The sequence below is a fragment of the Anabrus simplex genome, chromosome 1 (assembly GCF_040414725.1).
Source record: "Anabrus simplex isolate iqAnaSimp1 chromosome 1, ASM4041472v1, whole genome shotgun sequence".
NCBI classification, from domain to species: Eukaryota; Metazoa; Arthropoda; class Insecta; order Orthoptera; family Tettigoniidae; genus Anabrus; species Anabrus simplex.
In genome coordinates, this window is record NC_090265.1 from 452,717,620 (window position 1) to 452,736,597 (window position 18,978).

An 18,978-nucleotide genomic window follows, 5' to 3' on the forward strand; every position below is an offset into this window, starting at 1 on the left:
AAATCAGAGTGCTTAAAGCAGGCCGGCTGCACCCTGGATAGTGTGTGCATGAAATAATGGAATAAGACCTCGGTTCTATTTTGTTGGTTTTCGGAATGCAAGGTAATGATTGATGGGGACAGGCAGGGGCATTCGTATTGCGACGTTAGAGATGAAATTCTTTGATCGTCGCAAGACGGACCAAAGCGAAAGCATTTGCTAAGTGTGTTTTCATTAATCAAGAACGAAAGTTAGAGGTTCGAAGGCGATCAGATACCGGCCTAGTTCTAACCAAAAACGATGCCAACTAGGCCCCAGTATACGCCACTGTTCCCCACACATGGCTTTCAACTCAGTCCACTGCAAAATATTTTACGTGATGATTATGAATAGCACTTACTATCGTTTGTACTGGATCACAGTCATTTCTTTTTGCATCACTTTGTTCTTCCTCACTTTCCTCTACCACACTTACAAGGACACTATAACTTTCAGTATCTGATGGTAAATATTCACTTCCAGATACTGATATGTCACTAAGTTCAGACACACATGTGCTCTCATTTAGGATTTCTTCAATCTCATCAGGATCCACAATAAATACTTAGGCCTACCACAAATTATGATAGGAATGTGGTTTTACTCTTTCTAAAACAGCACCAGCAACTCTACATTGTACATTAACCCTTTCTGCTCGTGTGTCAACCTGAAGTCGACAGCCGTCACTTAGCGTTATAGCTCATTTGTCGACCCTGAGTCGACACAATGTTTTGTCACTCGTTGCTAGATTCACAATTAAGTATTTATTTATTTTCCACCTAGTTGATACAATGATTGCTTAAGGCAATTTTTAATGGTCAAAAGTGGTACAAGTTTTGTATATTATCAACATCTTAAATGTTAATTTTAAGGACACTTCCTTTAAAGCATTACTGTCAATTTATATATTTTTTATCTAAACAGTGTTATGTGGCTGAAGATGTTGATAATATATGAAACATGTACCACTTTTGACCATTGAAAATTGCCTTAAGCAATCACTGTATCGACTAGGTGGAAAATAAATAAATACTTAATTGTGAATCTATTGAAGTGCGATACGGACCATGAAGCTGATTTTATGTAACTCATTGCTAGGTTACCTGGAATGCCCGGGCTTTTGTATTTCGTTTTGTTAGTCCCTTCTGGAAACCGAAAGAAACCAAATAGGTGTGTTTTAGTTTCTCTTTGCTTGGCAAAATTGCTCCGTTTCCTTGACAATGGAAAGCAGTCACGTGAAGCAATATGGCGGCGCACAGTCTGACCGAAGCCAAGATTCTTGCATCCCTTTCGGCTGATTTTGATGATAGGGACCATGAAAGTGATGAAAATTTTGAATCTGGCAATGAAAGTGATATATCCATTAGTGATTCAAATGATGATATCAGCATCACAAGAAATCATGGAGGAGGCGATAGTATTGTGACTTGTCCCAGTCCCAGTCAAACAGTGCTGACTTCAAACATACCTTGGAGATTGTGGAGAATGGGTGATGCAGGATTAGCCAAATTTCCTTACAAATTAGTCAGTGAATTCAAGAGTTGTGGCAATAGACCTAAAATAGAACTAGAGTACTGGTAGCTATTTTTTACTGATTAGTTGATAACCTCTATTGTCCATGAGACAAACAAATTACCCAAAATGAAAATACAGCAAAATACTCCACTTCAGAAGAGATCTATCTGGTTTTCTTGGAAAGCTGTGACTTTAGAAGAGCTGAAGGCATTTATTGGTGTAATTATCAACGTGGGGATGAACAGTAAGGCAGAAATGCAGGATTATTTTAGTGAATACTGGTTGGATAAGCAAGCAGGGCTCCATCCAGGCATTTGCTTTGAACGCTTCCACACACTCAAGACATACCGTTAAGAAAGTGAAAAACATGGTAAATACCATATATTCATTAATTTTGTAGTTCCTTCCTGTATATATATTGTTACAACCAGTACCTAATACCAGGTTTTAAAATATGAAGAACGCTGACAGAAATAAATACGAGTTGGGAGAAATCAGGACTTGTAAATAATTAGAGTGGAAAGGGTTAACCATAGGAAAAACACAGGAATAGACTGTACCAGCATACCACATGAAACTCATTCTTAAATTAAATGTTCACAATGCCCACTAACAGTATTGATACTCGCCATCGCACTGAATCCCGTATCCAGGATGATGCATGTATCAATGCTTCTATGTATAAGGAATGTGTCCTGAAAGATTAGCTGTACCTTATTGTTACATTCTATATACCGGGTGGTTCACGAGCCTTTTGCGATCCAGTTTTATGCATCCCATCACATTGACTACTATTCTGAAATACATCGGTCCCTCTCCCTAAACTGGGGTAATATAAAGAGATTTGTGTTTGTGGGCTAGAAGACAGCAGGAATCGTGAGCGCCACTATTAATTATGGGTACCTCGAAGGAACCCATAAAACACATACTTTAAACAGGAGGTGGACGGACAGACCGGGAGCATGGCGCCATAGGTCAAGTGTCACATTCGGAACAAATATTTCAGGTTCCCTATGAGAATCAACATCTTTATCATTGTAGCTCACATCGCTAGCACACAGTAGGATGTGTGATAGTTGACAGTGCTCGAGGGTTAGAAGGTTCACGTTCATTGTAAGCAACTTTTTTAAGCCAGTTGCCTGTGATGTAGCAATACCAGTATTTTTCACAGACTGATTTATTTCGCCCTGAAAAGGGCCGTTCGTATGGAGCTGGGTTGATAGAGGCTAGGAAACATGCGACAGGATTTCAGTGATCCACGTCATTTAACGTAGCACCTGCTCAAACTGACGACCTCCATGGTCTATACAGAGCTGCGTGCGATGTTGTAAGGACCGTCTGGTCCATTGCAAAATCTCTGGCGAAACGGATCGGCATGCCTCGGTGATGAGTTGTCTAAGATGACAAAGACTGGCCAGCTCCTGTGCATACACCAGTTGTTTTACATGGCTCCACGGAAAAAAATCCAGGGCGTAAGATCGGGCGATCTGGCGGGCCAGGTCCTCCCCTTCCTATCCATTCATCAGGATATGGCACATGGAGATGGTACCAGACGACCACCGCCACGTGCGGTGGAACTCAGTCATGTAACCACATTCTGCAGCGGTCAAGGAGTGGCATATGTTCCAAAAATGGTGGTAGCTGGTCAGGTGGCCCTCAAAGAAATGGGGACCGATGAGGTGATCACCCATGATTCCACACCATATATTCACGCCCCACTGTACCAGAAAAGCTGTCTGTTACACCCAATGGGGATTAACCACACTCCAGTAATGCATATTATGGTGATTAACGGTTCCATTGTTGTGAAATTGTGCTTCGTCCGTAAATAAGAGAGTCACTAGGAAAGCAGGATCAGTGTCCACATGCTGTAGGATCCATTGACAGAACTCCACGCGGGCATCAAAATAATGACCATGGAACTCTTTGTGTAAGTGCAGATGATATGGGTGAAACCAGTGGGTATGCAAATATCCACATAACAGATGTTCGGCTGATGATTGTCTCCTGTACAATGGCCCGTGTGCTAGCATGAGGGTTATGCCGGACAGCGTCAAACACGACCTCTTCATTGTCAGCAGACATCACGGGATGATCTTGAAGAGGCCATGTCCTTCCCAGGGATGCAGTATCCCTCTGGCGTCTTTCCACACTCCGAAATTAAGAGATAAGAATTTTGTATTGTTCCATATTAAAGTGAGTTCACTAATAAAAGAAAGTATAAAATTGTTCAACCTTTCAATACTATTAAAATAAGAAATGTAAGTTTACATTCCTATTTAATTAAAATTGGTACCGGTTTCGACCAGTATTTTTGGTCATCATCAGCCGATCACAAATAGGTGTAAAACAATGAACAGATAAATAAATTGTGAAGTATACAGAATTCTGTACGTTACCGATAGTGAAGCACTAAAAACTTGAGGGAGTACTGTGCGTTGAAAGATGCACAGGTAAAAATATGAAGTTTAGATGATACTGTCAGATGCAGTTTATGAAGCACTATAACACACGTATTTATCAGCTGCAGTTTATAAGGCACTGTACAACTTTAAGGATACTGTGTGTCAATCACGAACGTTAGTAAGACATAGGCGTTAGAGAGTACTGTACGGGAAGAAGTCCATAATCAAATACATGTCCAAATATAGTATTGAGCAAATTCTTGAAGAGTTCAATTGCAGATTATGAGACACTGTATAATTTTAGGGAATAGCACTGCCCGTCAATAGATCAAAAAATCATGAAGAAGTCGCTGATCAAATACGCAAATGTACTGCGGAGCAAGTTTTCAAAGAGTAGATCAGCACTGTGCTTCTAAAAGTCTCTTAAGTTAGATGTGTTAGAGAGCAATGTGTATGAAGAAGTCCAGAATCAAATACGTATCTAAATGTAGCACGGAGTAAATTATTGAAGAGTTCACCTGCAGGCCATGAGACACTGTATAATTTTAGGAATTAGCACTGCTTGTCGATAGATCCAAAAAACTATGAAGAAAGTCATAGATCAAATATATAAATATATTACGGAGCAAGTTCTTGAAGAGTAGATCGGCACTGTGCTTCCAAAAGTTTCGTAAGTTAGATCAATGAAGTTTTTAAAACATACAACATAGAGAAAAACAATTATGAAGAGAAAAAAATACTAAAAAGAGCAATATTGGAACAGTTGAGGAGTGTATAATGGCATAGCGCGAGATATATTTGAAGGTAAGAGTTGAGGTCGAACTTAGAATAGCGTAAAATATAAATTTGAAAGTTAGAGTGGTCAAAATCATTAGAGATGTTAGAAAATGTAAATCAAATGGGAGAATGAAAAAAGAGGAATGTAATGAGGAAAGAAAAAGTTGAAACAGAAGAATAATGAAAAAAATAAAGAGAAGAATTTGGAAATATATGAGGAGGTGAAGTAGTTTAAGGTGTATCAGGAGGGTGGGTTATAGGAAGTGGAAAATGTTGGTGGGAATTATATAAGCAATGGAATATTGAATTTGGGTTTGTAAATTTAGCATTTTTGAAGAAGTGGGTAAGGAAGTCAAATAAAATATTAGGTTTCTCAGAAATGTCATTTAAAACTCAAACTGGGGTTGAAGTATTGGTCAAGAAGAATAAAAAATTTTCAGTAGTAGGGGGGCACTTATCAATAAATTTCAATTATTTTTACCTTTATCAATGCTGGTGAAATTTTTATTAGAATCTTGTATGTGTTGTCCTATTGCACAGAATCTGTTGTAATTTATTACAGAGAATCTGTTCTATTTTATGCTGTTGATGTGTTCCGAGATCTGATATTAAACTTACGTCCTGTCTGTCCAATATACAAAGAGCTACAGTTATTGTATTGGAATCTATACACACCAGATTTAGAAAAAATCTTAGATTTTTTAATTGAATTAGACTTGTGTAATAAATCAAGATTTCTGTTATTGGTTCTAAAATATATTTTCATGTTATGTTTTTTAAGAATATTGGTGATTTTATAAGCGTTTTGGGAGAAAGTAAAGGTGGAAACTGCAGTGGGTTTGGTTTTATCTTTTGTTAATGTGTTTTTGGGGTGGTGTCTGAATTTATTAATAATACAGTAGTTAAAGCCATTTAATTTTGCAGTGTTACGGATGGTGTTTAATTCATTATTTAAATATTTTTTAGACATAGGAGTGTTTAAATAAATGAAAAATTAGGGTGTTATAGGAGGCTTGTTTATGTGCTTGTGGATGTATAGAATCTTGCCAGATTCTCAGGATGTCTTAATAGTTAAGTCAAGAAAATTAAGGGTTTTGTTATGTTCAGATTCAAGGGTAAATTTGATGTTAGGGTCAATGTTGTTAAGAAGAAGAAGAGTGGAGTCAGCACTAGATGATTCTTCATTTAAAATAACTATAGTGTCATTGACACACCTAACCCAAAATAAGACATTTGAGAAATTATTATTATTATTATTATTATTATTATTATTATTATTATTATTATTATTATTATTATTGATTTTTGTATTTTCCAAGAAATCAAGATATATTTCAGCTAGAATGCCTGAAGTTGGTGAGCCCATGGCTAGACCATCTTGTTGGTAAATGGTGTTACTGAAGGTGAAAAAGTTATTGATTACTAATTTTAATTTCTTAATTTCTAATTTATTTAGATGACTGTATTTATTCAAGTTGTTATCAATTATGGATAGTAATTTGGAAATTGGAATACTGGGGTACATGTTCACAATATCAAAAGAATTGAGAGAGAAATTTGAATGTCAACATTTTTTAATTTTTCAATTAATTCAGAAGTGTTTTTGATAAATTTATTAGATAAAATCGATAATTTTTAATAATTTTTTTTGGATGAATTTAGAAATGTTTTACAAGGGGCTAGGTCTGTAACTGATTATAGGTTGGATCGGAATGTTGGTTTTATAAATTTTGGGAAGGGCTTCTAGAAGCACAGTGCTGATCTATTCTTTGGAAACTTGCTCTGTAGTACATTTGTGTATTTGATCGGTGACTTCTTCATAATTTTTGGATCTATCGACGGGCGGTGCTATTCCCTAAAATTACACAGTGTCTCATAATCTGCAATTGAACTCTTCAAGAATTGCTCAGCACAAAATTTGGATACGTGTTTGATTAAGGACTTCTTCCCGTACAGTGCTCTCTAACGCTTATGTCCTACTAACGTTCATGATTGACACACAGTATCCTTAAAATTGTACAGTGCCTTATAAACTGCAGCTGATAAATAGGTGTCATAAACTGCATCTGACAGTATCATCTAAACTTCATATTTTTACCTGTGCATCTTTCAACACACATTACTCCCTAAAGATTTTAGTGCTTCACTATCAGCAACCCACAGAATTCTTTATACTTCGCAATTTATTCATCTGTGCATTGTTTTACACCTACAGTATTTGTGATCGGCTGATGACGACCAAAAATACGGGTCGAAACCAGTACCAATTTTAATTAAATAGGAATGTAAACTTACATTTCTTATTTTAATAGTACTGAAAGGTTGAACCATTTTATACTTTTTTCTTTTACCTTATTAATGACACTCCGAAATGTCATGCCCATCGGTTGTTGTCTATCCGGATAGCGTTCTTGGTACGTGTGTTGTGCCAGGTATGCATTCTGTCTAGCTTCTCTATAGATCAGTAATATATCCACATACTCATCGCCGGAATACATCTCGAGGCAGTGAATAAACTTTGTGTTATTAATTGCTTCAAAAGAGGGGAGTTCGCACAGCTACATACTTACCTGCCATCGCATGTTGTTATTGTTCCAATGGTGCACACTTTGTCCTACCTGTGGTCTACGAAGTGTGGAACATGTACAACGTAGCTAACTGGCCACAGACCATCATCTCCTCATTCTCGTCCACCCTGGTACCATACCCAATGCAACGATGCATGCTGTCTTTTACAGGGTCAAATAAACAAATCAGTCCTTGGAAGCTATCAAGTATGCACCCCTACCACATCCCAGGCAACTGGCTGTTGAAATTCTTATGCGAGATTCGAACCTCCTATCTCGAACACTGTCCGCTATCACATATCTCCCCGCCCGCTAGCCATGTGAGCTACTGCGACACTTGACCTATGGCGCCGACTTCCCAGCCTATACAGTACCATGCTCCCGGTCTGTGCATCCACCTCCCGTTTTAAAGTACGTGTTCTGCGTATCTGTACTCGTACGGGTTCATTTGAGGTACCCATAATGAATTAATAGTAGCGCTCACGATTCCTGCTGTCTTCTAGCCCATAAGCACACATCTCGTTATATTACCCCGGTTTAGGGAGAGGGACCAATGTCTTTCAGAATTGTAGTAAACGTGAAGGGATGCATAAAACTGGATCGCAAGGGCTGGTGGACCACCCGGTATATTGTGTGTGTGTGTGTGTGTGTGTGTGTGTGTGTGTGTGTGTGTGCGCGTGTGTAATAACTTCAGAGCCCCCAACATGACTATGGAAATTGAAATACACACAATTCTTACAGGTATTTTAATAATATTTTTTATGTCCTATTAAATAATTTTGAAGTTTTTGAAGATGTCAAAAGTGCCAGAATTTTGGCCAATGAATAATCTTTTATGTGCTGATAACTTACTAACAACCTTCAAACACCACCAGACTGAGCCAGGATTGAACCTGCTGAACTGTGTTCAGAAAGCTAAATGCTCTATATCTCAATTACTTAGTTTGACGAGTGAGTATTATGTGAGTGGGGTGTACATGCTGGCCCCACGATCCAGGGGTAACGAGTCTGCCTCTTACCTAGAGGTCCCAGATTCTATACCAGACCAGGTCAGTATCTTTTTTTTTTTTAATCTGGATCTGAAGGCTGGTTCATCTCCACTCAGGTTATGTAAGAACAAATGAGAAGCTATCTGTCTGTGAGACAGTGGTCCCAGTCTAGAAAGACTAGAATAATGGCCAAGAGGATTTGCTGTATTAACCACGCATTGCCTCGTTATTTGCAGACCTTTGAGCTGAGCAGCCGTTCAGTAGGCCAAGACCCATCTCGGCTTTAGTGTCATGGGGGTGCAGGGATTGTGTACATCTCTGCACCAGTTTCTTCATTTTTCAAGATCCATAGCATCTGAGGTGCATGTCTAAAGATGACATCAATCATCTTTAAGGCCAGCAACCTTGTCAAAGGACCGTCTTTGCTAACTTAAGCATCACAGGATGTCTATACCTCACAGATATGATTTGTACATATATTCAGTTAATGGAACAACATGAGTTTCTGCACATCATACCTCCGTATATGGTCTACTTATGCCTATCCAACAGATCAATGCAAGATCTTCATTTTCATCACTCTGAGTACTTGATTATATTGTTGCAAGCCACCATTCCTTCCCCTAGAGGACTATTTTTTTTTTTTTGCTTTACGTCGCACTGACACAGATAGGTCTTATGGCGACTATGGGATAGGAAAGGCCTAGGAGTTGGAAGGAAGCGGACGTGGTCTTAATTATGGTACAGCCCCGGCATTTGCCTGGTGTGAAAATGGGAAACCACGGAAAACCATCTTCAAGGCTGCCGACAGTGGGTCTCGAACCCACTATCTCCTGATTACTGGATACTGGCCGCACTTAAGCGACTGCAGCTATCGAGCTCGGTTAGAGGACTAATAGCCTGATTAGTCTGATCATAGTGCAGTACACTGTGCTTTTGTGTGTGTATATTTTTCCACACAGCACTCTGCAGTTGTCGTATAATTTCTAGCAAACAGCACTTGCTCAATCTTGGCATCATGAATAGAAGTGGAATCAGAACTATCCAGAGGCCATAAGTTCTCCATTATCCTGAGATTTAGTTGTGTCCCCAACTGAAGTTGAATCTCTTAACTATATTACACTTGTTTCCTAGTCCATTAGGTCTATGTGAACAAGGACTATTTTTAATTAAGAACTGTTCCTCAATATCTTTTGAAATCCAACGCATGGCCATAATTTTGATTCCAAGGATTCCTTCCCTACAATCAAGATGCTATTTCGAGCAGGATGTTCAGTTCAGACTGTCATGGAAATGTTGAAGATAATCGAGCAGCCCAATGCATGTGACATCAGATCAAGTTCTATGGTTCTTGACAGCACAAAATGTTGCAGAAGCAGAGATTCATCAGACCTGTGTAGTTTATGGCCATATTATTATTAGTGAAGGCAAGATTCTTAAGTGGGTGGTGGTGGTGGTAGTAGTAGTAGTAGTAGTAGTAGTAGTAGTAGTAGTAGTAGTAGTAGTAGTAGTAGTAGTAGTAGTAGTAGTAGTAGTAGTAGGTCTCTGAAAACCGTTAACGTAGTTAGTGGGATGAAATAATAATATTATGCAGGCATTATAGTCCGACTCCATGGCTAAGAGGTTAGCGTGCTGGCCTTTGGTCACAGGGGACCCGGCTTCGATTCCTGTCAGTGTCGGGAATTTTAACCTTAATTGGTTAATTTCACTGGCATGGGGGCTGGGTGTATGTGTCATCTTCATCATCATTTCATCCCCATCATGACAAGCAGGTCGCCTATGGATGTCAAATCAAAAGACCTGCATCTGGCGAACCGAACTTGTCCTTGGAAACTCCGGCACTAAAAGCCATACGCTATTTCAATTTTTTAATTTTGCAGGCATTATGATTTGATGCCAACTAGGCTGCCTGTGCATCAATTTTGACTTTTTTTTTTTTTTTTTTTTTTTTTTTTTTTTTTTTTTTTTTTTTTTTTTTTTTGTTTATTTACTCTACCAGATGACAGAGTAAACTAGAGCTCTGTTGGGCATCCAGATGTGCCAACTTTCAAAAGTTGAAACTCAGAAGACTACGGCATATTATGATATGTTACGACCCACCACTGATGATGCAACTTGCACTGCTCTCTATTACATACTTGCTCTTATTGATTTATAATGCATATATCTGAATACATGACTAATAGCAACTGCCTTAGACCTCTTCAAACATTCTGTCAGCTAAGGATAATATGATAGCAAGCTTAACTGGCAGTCGTATGAGTTTTGGTGAAAAATGGAAGGATATATATATATATAACCTGCGAGGGGTCGTATCATACTCTTTTAGACCGGGCGCATACATTTTTTATTCTTTCGAACTAGTTTCACAGCATAAAGCTTTATCCCTTCCTATACCTTTAAATGGACTCATCCACTATACATGCTTATGTTCACCGTTTCCCACTTTCATCACCAGTCAGTGGAAAGCTTTTTCTGTAAGCCTGGTCCTTTACACCGTGCGCGATTCCTGACGTTCGCCATCCACGGTCTTTGTTGTCGGTATAGAAGTGTTTCGGATACATTTCTCTTCAGCAATACAATGTGCTTTGCTATAAAAACTGGTATTTTGTTTCATGGATATACTTTTCTTACACAATACAATGTGATTCACAAGAAATTTGGTATTCCGTTTCATGAACATGTTTTTCCTTAAATATACAATGCGTTTTGCTACAATAACTGGTATTTTATAATCCATGGTCAAATCGACCGTGCGCAAACCATCACGTTACACTTTTGACGCAACCCCTTGCAGATTAATGGACAAGGGAAGTGTATTTCCAAAATTTTATAGAGAAGGCAGATGTATTTAGTCAGCAGTACGTCAAGATAGTTAGACATAAGGATAACGTTCAGGTAGAGGAAGTGACTAATACTAGTGAAATACTGAAATTTACTTATGATGATCAGGATATCTACAAAAAGATACAACAGATGAAAACTAGAAAAGCAGCTGGGATTGAGAGGATTTCTGGTGATATACTAAAGGCAATGGGCTGAGATATACAGCAAACTCACAATTATCTGCGTGTGGATTATCCAGTTTACAAGTTATCCGTGCACCCCTGAGGTTTATTGTACTTTTATTTTTATTTTTGTCATGGCATTTTGAATTTGTGTGAACTGCACGCTTGAAATTCGATTCCCCTTCAGTCTGCTGGCAGCATGCTTTGTTGAAGTGGATAATTAACCTCTTAACTGGGCGTGACGAGTTAATTTGTCTTCCAATAGTTGTTATTCGAACGGGTAATGACAAGTTAACTTCGAAAATTGTTATCTGCTGGGCAGGATGTGTTAGCTCGTCTCTTATTTTTCTTGAGTGTAGTTCTATGATCGCTTTATAGATGTCAGGAGGTTTCAGATTTGCTGCGCCACAGTGCACACTAATATTTCATTGTATTTTTTTCCGTACATAATGGCTGAGTGCACTCATTTGGATGATGAAACTATTCATCTTATTGATTCAAATGACAAATTAGATGGCAACTCATTGGATAGCAACGATAGCGCAAGTGGTGAAAGTGACAGTAGGCTCTTCATTATGCACCGCTGAAGATTCACACAAATGGAGTGTCGCTACAAGCTAGAGTTGCCCTGATCAATGGATTGTAACTAAGAAGCACCTCGTCCAGAGTTGGTAGCATAACTGACAAGACGTGTACAGATTACTCTGGTACTATACTGTATGAATTTTTTAACTATGATATGCTGTTAGTTGTAGCTGAGGATGTTCTTGAAGGAGGACAAAACATGTACTAGGCCTACATTAATTAATATGACTGAATTCCAACATTTAAATTTAGTGGATATCCATTAGTATTTAAAAAGGTGGAAAAATGTATCTCGTAAAAAGAGTATTCTCAAGTTTTATGTCAATATGCATCTTATCATGAAGTTCATTACTTGTAGCAAAAGAGCATAGAGCTGTGGGGATCTGCAGTGGTCTTGCCTGCGATGCTGGCGACTGAAATAGCTGGGATAAATTCTGATTTATAATTTTATAAAATTATTCAGTGTAAAATATTAAGATGATGCCATAGATAATTACTGTTTATTTAAGTAATATATTATTATTATTATTATTATTATTATTACCCAAGGAAATAAATAATCCACGGGATGATTACTCTGTCTATTAGGATAATGTACACAATGTTCTGGCATCTAAATGATTAGAACTGTTGAAAACCATTAGATCACTGATCCTAAATTTTTTTTTTTTTTTTAAATACATCATCTTGCTGATATCCAGTAATAAAACCTCGTCTCCAATAGAAAAAAAAATCATTCTTCCAAAACTGCTCTAGATAACCATTCACAATGACCACTACACTAAAATACATACATAAATCGAGAAATTAAAAGCGCAATATAAGGAAGATAACTGTTTAAGGCAGACTCCGAAATTAAAAAAAGTACGCTACAGTAACCTGGAAATTACAGTTTGTGGGCAAATTTTAAAATACTATAAAAGCAGGCATGTTAGTACTTCAAATGAAAACAGGTTTTGCAACTTAGCAATGGGCTGTTTCTCATGAGTTGATGATGGTGAGGGTGGTGTAGGTGTGATGATATTTTTGGTTTTCATTGAGGGGTATGGAATTATCTGCCCCCTCACAGAATTATCTGGGAATGGGGATTCTGTCCCCATGATTAATGAGATTATTCAGCAATGAAAAGCATAAACGGAACTCCGTACGCATTTGCAAACCTAATACTGAATATGGGAGACTAACCAGGAACAGAAAGGAGTAATGAATCTGGCACAAGAAAGGAGAAGCAACACCAATCTTCACTAGGGCACAGAAATTCTCAAGTTACAGAAGGCTGTAGAGAACTCTGCCAATCCATCATGATATGCCTTGTATATGTAATTTCTAGAAGATGTTTAAGCTTATCAGTACATGAGATGTATGGTAGAGATGCCTGTCAAATGTATGTCAAATCTAGATGGAAAATTTAACTCTTACCAAGGATTTTTCACTGGATCTGTCCCAGATGATTCGTATCATTTTCATTTTCCCCCATCACTGGTTAGTCTGCTATCTGGGAAGACAAAATATATAGCAGATGTTTAGTATGCCTTGGTCATTCACTTTAACTCAAGTATCTTTTACCCTACCATCTGCTTTTCCCCATGCTTTTATCTCACACCACAGTTTACAATCAAAGTAGCAAATCACATGCTGATAATTTCATTCTGCATACAAATTACACTTTCACCAACAGTTCATTCAAGACTGCTCTAGAACACCTGGTGCACACACTAACATTTTTGGAAGAAGTATCAGACCAGTAAACAGTTTAATTATATGCTCATTCATCACTTACACATTTGCAGTCTCAAATAGAAAGAGGATGAATTACATCTGCATTGAGGTACAGGTCATAATTTGCTCATGAAGCTGTCTCTCATAGCAGATGCAAATAAAGGAAGCTATAGTTCACCCGAACAAGTTGATGATTATGTTTGTTGTTTAAAGGGGCCTAACATCTAGGTCATTGGCCTCCTGTACAAGTTTGCTGTACACCAAACAATGCAACTAATATTTCAAAGAATAAAGAGGACATAGTATTTAACCAATAAATGACTTTCGTAAGATACCTACAAATATTTGAAATTGCATGGCATGCACCCCTTCACTTCCTTTTATAATCTTAAAAATGAGCATTTAAATTATTCACAACTTGCATATTATCATAACCTTCCCACCCTTCTGTCAGCAGTGTATGACAGGTTATTTTTCTTAATTATTATCCTTCAGTAGGTTTACATCTCTTCTGCACGAGAGGGATAAAATCTTCCTTATTTTCCAAATAATACGGTTAGTCAAAATCTCTAATATACTGGCCTATTTTGTGATTAATGAGGTTATGTATGATACCATATGATATGTTTAACAGTTTTAATTCACTCTTGTTACTCTATGTTGGATTTACAAAGTCGGGCGTGGGGCAATATTCTTAATCAGGATCGAGAAATACTCTTGAATTATCCACAGTCAACAATGATTAAATGACAATGCGTTCCTATTACGTTTCAGAAATGTGTCACACGTATCCACATTAACAGCACCGCCAATGAGGAACTGCACCCATTTCAGAAGAAAAACTGTCACAGCATTATAACTAGTTCAAAATGTCAATTAGATTGTAACAATGTAGACAATACACTGACAAATGAAGCAATTTGGTAAATAATACCACGTCCAAATGATTTTAAATTTGATAAACTCAACGCAAGTTTCATATCTGACACTTCTCGTCCCTAACCTCGGATTATTTCAGCAGCATCTCCTTCGAGGTAAAGCGAACTTTATACTGATTGATAATCAAAACACTAAGTCGTGTAGAACGAATTCCAACACTCATCTACAAGTTTCACCAAGTCCAGCGTAACATTACTCACACACATTGGAACTATCACATGCAAAAATTCATTTGGACTTCATAACCTATACATAAAGATGTCTTTACCCGTAACTAATTCTCGCGGAAGAAATTCAGATCATCAAAACCATTGTTGCACACTGCGCTTCGAAAGGGGGGGCCATGGCTTCACCATACTCTGGTGTTCAGCAACCTGCACCTGCAATAGTCTTAACAGGTAAGTTGAATTACTTTATTACTTCACTAATAAGCAGCCAATAAATGTCTGCTGAATGGTACAATAGGACTACATCACTTCATAATACCAGGGAGTGAAATATAGTGTGAAGAAACATGTAAAGACTGTCAGGAACCGTGGTCTGTAAGAGTAATACTGTCAGGAATCGTGGTCTGTAAGAGTAATATACCGGTATCGTATTGTATCGTAACAAATAGAAAGCCTGACAATGTACATTTTTTTGCGATGTTATTAGAAGGAAATAGTTAAATTCACCTGGCATGTTCCTACAGGCACTTTATTTTATTACACCACACCGTTCCTGTAGTTAGCGCAGGAGACAGTACACAGCACTCCAAACCGCAAGTGCACTTTCCATTTTTATAAATTCAATACAAATGTTTTCAACACCACTTGTGAAATTTAATAAAATAACCATTTTTAAATCTCTACAGGGATACCGTCATCCCTCAAGCTCACATCAATCGAACCGACTTCTTTTCAAGAAGGAACATGACACATGAGAAATAACACACGATTTTAGAAACTGTGCTCAAATTATTCTGGCAAACATGAAATAAAACCACGCCCAGACGATGAAATCCAGCAGACCGCTCGATATTTTCCCCTGCCATCTATACATCCCCGCTTCCCTCGCCCGTCAGAGGGGATGCGTACTAACAGGGGTTACGAACTCTTATGCTACTTGATACATAATTCTCCTTTAAGCACAAAAAAATACCTGCACACTGGTCAACGAGCAAGAATATGACAACTCAAAAATAGCAGCACATATACTCAGCTACTAAGACAGTGAATGCAGTCACAAATATATTATAATAATGCATATACATCATTTAATTAGCTAACATTGTGGCTAAATGCCAAACTGTCTGCAAGTTAACAGCTGAGCTTGAAATAATAGCAATTGCACTATACTGTGCAAGTCAATAAAATACAAAAACATTTAACCCGGCAAGTGTCTGCATTCTTTTCAGTTCACTACATCCACAATTTACGAGCAAAAGAACTAGTTTTCTTACCATTTTCCGAACCATGGGTCGATACGGCTGCCATTTTGAAGTACGACTGCGAAGATCACGGCATCTTGGAATCAACTGCATTGTCAGTCGATCGTCTCGAACGATAGGCAGCAGCACATACGTAACTGAGATGGATGAAACTATAGTGGAAACCTTACATAGCATCCGTTTACTACATTTACTTCACCTTCGTTTTGTTTTGGTTTGCTTTCTCAATGACGAGTTATACTTTTATTACTTGCTGATGTCGATCAGAATGCGCAGCAAAACATACGAGTACAGATCAGCCATCTATTGACAATGATCAGAACTACATGCTTCAGCGCTAGTTGAACAGGTTGCCTACCGCACAGGCGTTTGAAGTAGTTTGAGCGCCACTAAATAACACACCGCTGTGGTACTGCACACGAGGAGCAAAGATCAAATCCAGCAAACCATCTTTACAGAATATGTTTGGCTGTTACGCAGCACACGATAGGATTTAGTTGTTAATCCTTAGCGAGTTTTTAAAATATAGAACGTTAAGAGAAATTGCCTTATACTCACGTAAATTACCTGCTAAATACTGTATGTATACGTATCAAAATATGTCCAAGTTTAACGTGACGCATCATTCCAAACATTCCATATGGATTGGCTGGGATCTGAACCGTGGCCGCCTGGTGAGAAGCTACAGACGATGTTACTGAACACTCATGCTCCTTGCTTTCGAAATTAAACGTGGAATTGTTTATGATAACATTAATCTATTTGGAGATTAATGACAAAAGAAAAACTCTGCTCGTAAGGGAGTGCATAATAGCTCCAAAGGCTTATAAATGTGACACGTTTGGGACTCCAGCTTAATGTGATACATGTAATTCAATCCGAAGAGCCGAGGAAGAAGGTTCTACACATCGTTGCTTCTAACTAAAATATGCATCTAGTACTCTGCACAATGAATTCTCATTTGTTCGTGCAAATCGACTGTACTTCCGTTTGAAGTATTTATCAATTTTGTCTTGCTGAGAATGTTTTTCAGAATTGTATCTAAAACATTTTATGCATAATTTTAGCTATTCATGATATATTGTAGATGATTGCATAAAACTCGCATGCGAGACCATGAAATGGACGATTGGCATTTCAAAAAGAATACCAGTGCACATACGATATTCTTAAAATTAGTTTACTTTGCTACTACATCTTATTTTGGATCATCATTCTACTACTACTACTACTACTACTACTACTACTACTTCGCATCATTAACTACTTTTACGGTTTCTGGAAACCGCGAGGTACCGAATTGTCTCACAGGAGTTCTTGAGCACGTATTTGAGCGCCTTTAAATACTACTGGTTTTAGCCAGGATCGAATCTGGCAACTTGTATTCAGAAATACAGCACTCTACCGCCTTAGCTCGTCGGTCTAGTTCATATACAGGGTGGCCCACATAAGTTTTACAAGCGAATATATCTTCAATTTTATTATAGGAAATATTTTCCCGATGTCCTTTACGGGGCGCCATGGGGATTGGGGGATCAGCTTAAGAATAAATGAAACCATGATACAACTTGTTGATCTCGTGATTCCGCTCAATAAGGAAAACATCTTTTAACAAAAACATGTTTTTAAAAAATAAATTGTTGAGCAGTTATATAGTATTTAATTTAAGTTAGTAGGTACGCTTCATGACCTTCAGGAAAAATAAACCATCGAACGAAAAGGCATAAGTATTCTGGTTTCAAATCCACTTAAACTCTCAATATAAGTAGTTGCCCAGGATTATTATTTACTGTGGCTCTTCAGATTCAGAAATGGCAGTTTTTTATGTAGAGGTTAATATGATTTTAGTACTAAGTGAATGCAGGAGAAATTCATTGGCAGTATTCAATGAAAGATAATAATAAATAATAATGTTTTTTGCTTTACGTCCCACTAACTACTTTTACGGTCTTCGGAGACGCCGAGGTGCCGGAATTTAGTCCCGCAGGAGTTCTTTTTATGTGCCAGTAAATCTACCGACACGGGGCTGTCATATTTGAGCACCTTCAAATACCACCGGACTGAGCCAGGATCGAACCTGCCAAGTTGGGGTTAGAAGGCCAGCGCCTTAACCGTCTGAGCCACTCAGTCCGGCCAATGAAAGATACGGCATGCAAATGTCGCATACGAAATTCAAACAACTAGAAACACGGATACTTAGGTATGGAAGTGTACAGCACAAGAATCGCTTAAATGTGAAATCAAAAGCGAACGAAGAAAATGCTAAAAATATTCTTGCCGCTGTAGAAGTAAATCCAGGGTGCGAAATCGCGGGGGCGGGGGGAAGGGAGGGTTTCCCCCCCACCGATGATTTTATCTCAAAGGTCCCCCCCCCACTAAAATTGCCCAGGGGGGTTTCTTTCATTATAAAATGAGGAAAATGTAACACATATATTACTGAAATCAATGTATTTTACTGTGTATATTTTCATAAAAACATCAACAATAATACAGATAAGATAGAAATAATAGGATGACTGCCAGACTCTGAGCAATAAGAAAACGTAGTAGTGGCAACTCCGCACATGCAGCCTATTTTTCATATTTCATTGTGGCAAGTCCGTCTGAAACCCGGGAATAATTTTCCATTGAACATCATTCTTTTTTATAACAAAATTATGTAGGAAAGTGGCACAGAGTGTAGCAGATACATAAATCCAATCCTAAGAGCAGTAAGTAACAATAGGAGAATTCTGGAGGAATTCACGTATATATATATATATATATATCCAGGCATGAGAATAATAAATGATGTATTAATAAAAAGATAACATAGGGGAATTATATTTTTGCTGTTGGAGTTTACAAAGATTAGGTATTTGAGGGAGTTGGGAAAGAAGACGTGTTTATTGTGTGAACAGGATATATAAAATGCACGCTTTTGAGACATTATGAAAGTACAAGGGCATTGCGGGTTAAGTATTTAGAAACAGAAGAGAGAAATAAAATGTTTAAAAAAAAAAGGGAATCTGAATATCATACTATTTT

At 37.9% G+C, this 18,978-nt stretch overlaps 1 protein-coding gene across 9 annotated transcripts in view; it reads right to left on the minus strand.

Annotated features, from left to right (window-relative positions):
- The window catches only part of Asator (tau-tubulin kinase asator), a 500,954-nt gene that overhangs the window by 310,820 nt on the left and 171,156 nt on the right, over nt 1–18,978 (minus strand). Inside the window, exons 1-2 of one of the 9 annotated variants that reach the window (XM_067135207.2) lie at nt 15,964–16,004; nt 13,284–13,359 (exon numbers count right to left, since the gene is read on the minus strand). The exons of 7 other annotated variants lie outside the window; for them this stretch is intronic. The gene's annotated coding sequence lies outside the window, so the exon portion shown is untranslated. Of the gene's footprint in view, nt 1–13,283; nt 13,360–15,963; nt 16,082–18,978 lie in introns of those variants that run through there. One more of the 9 variants, XM_067135208.2, reaches the window with a different exon arrangement.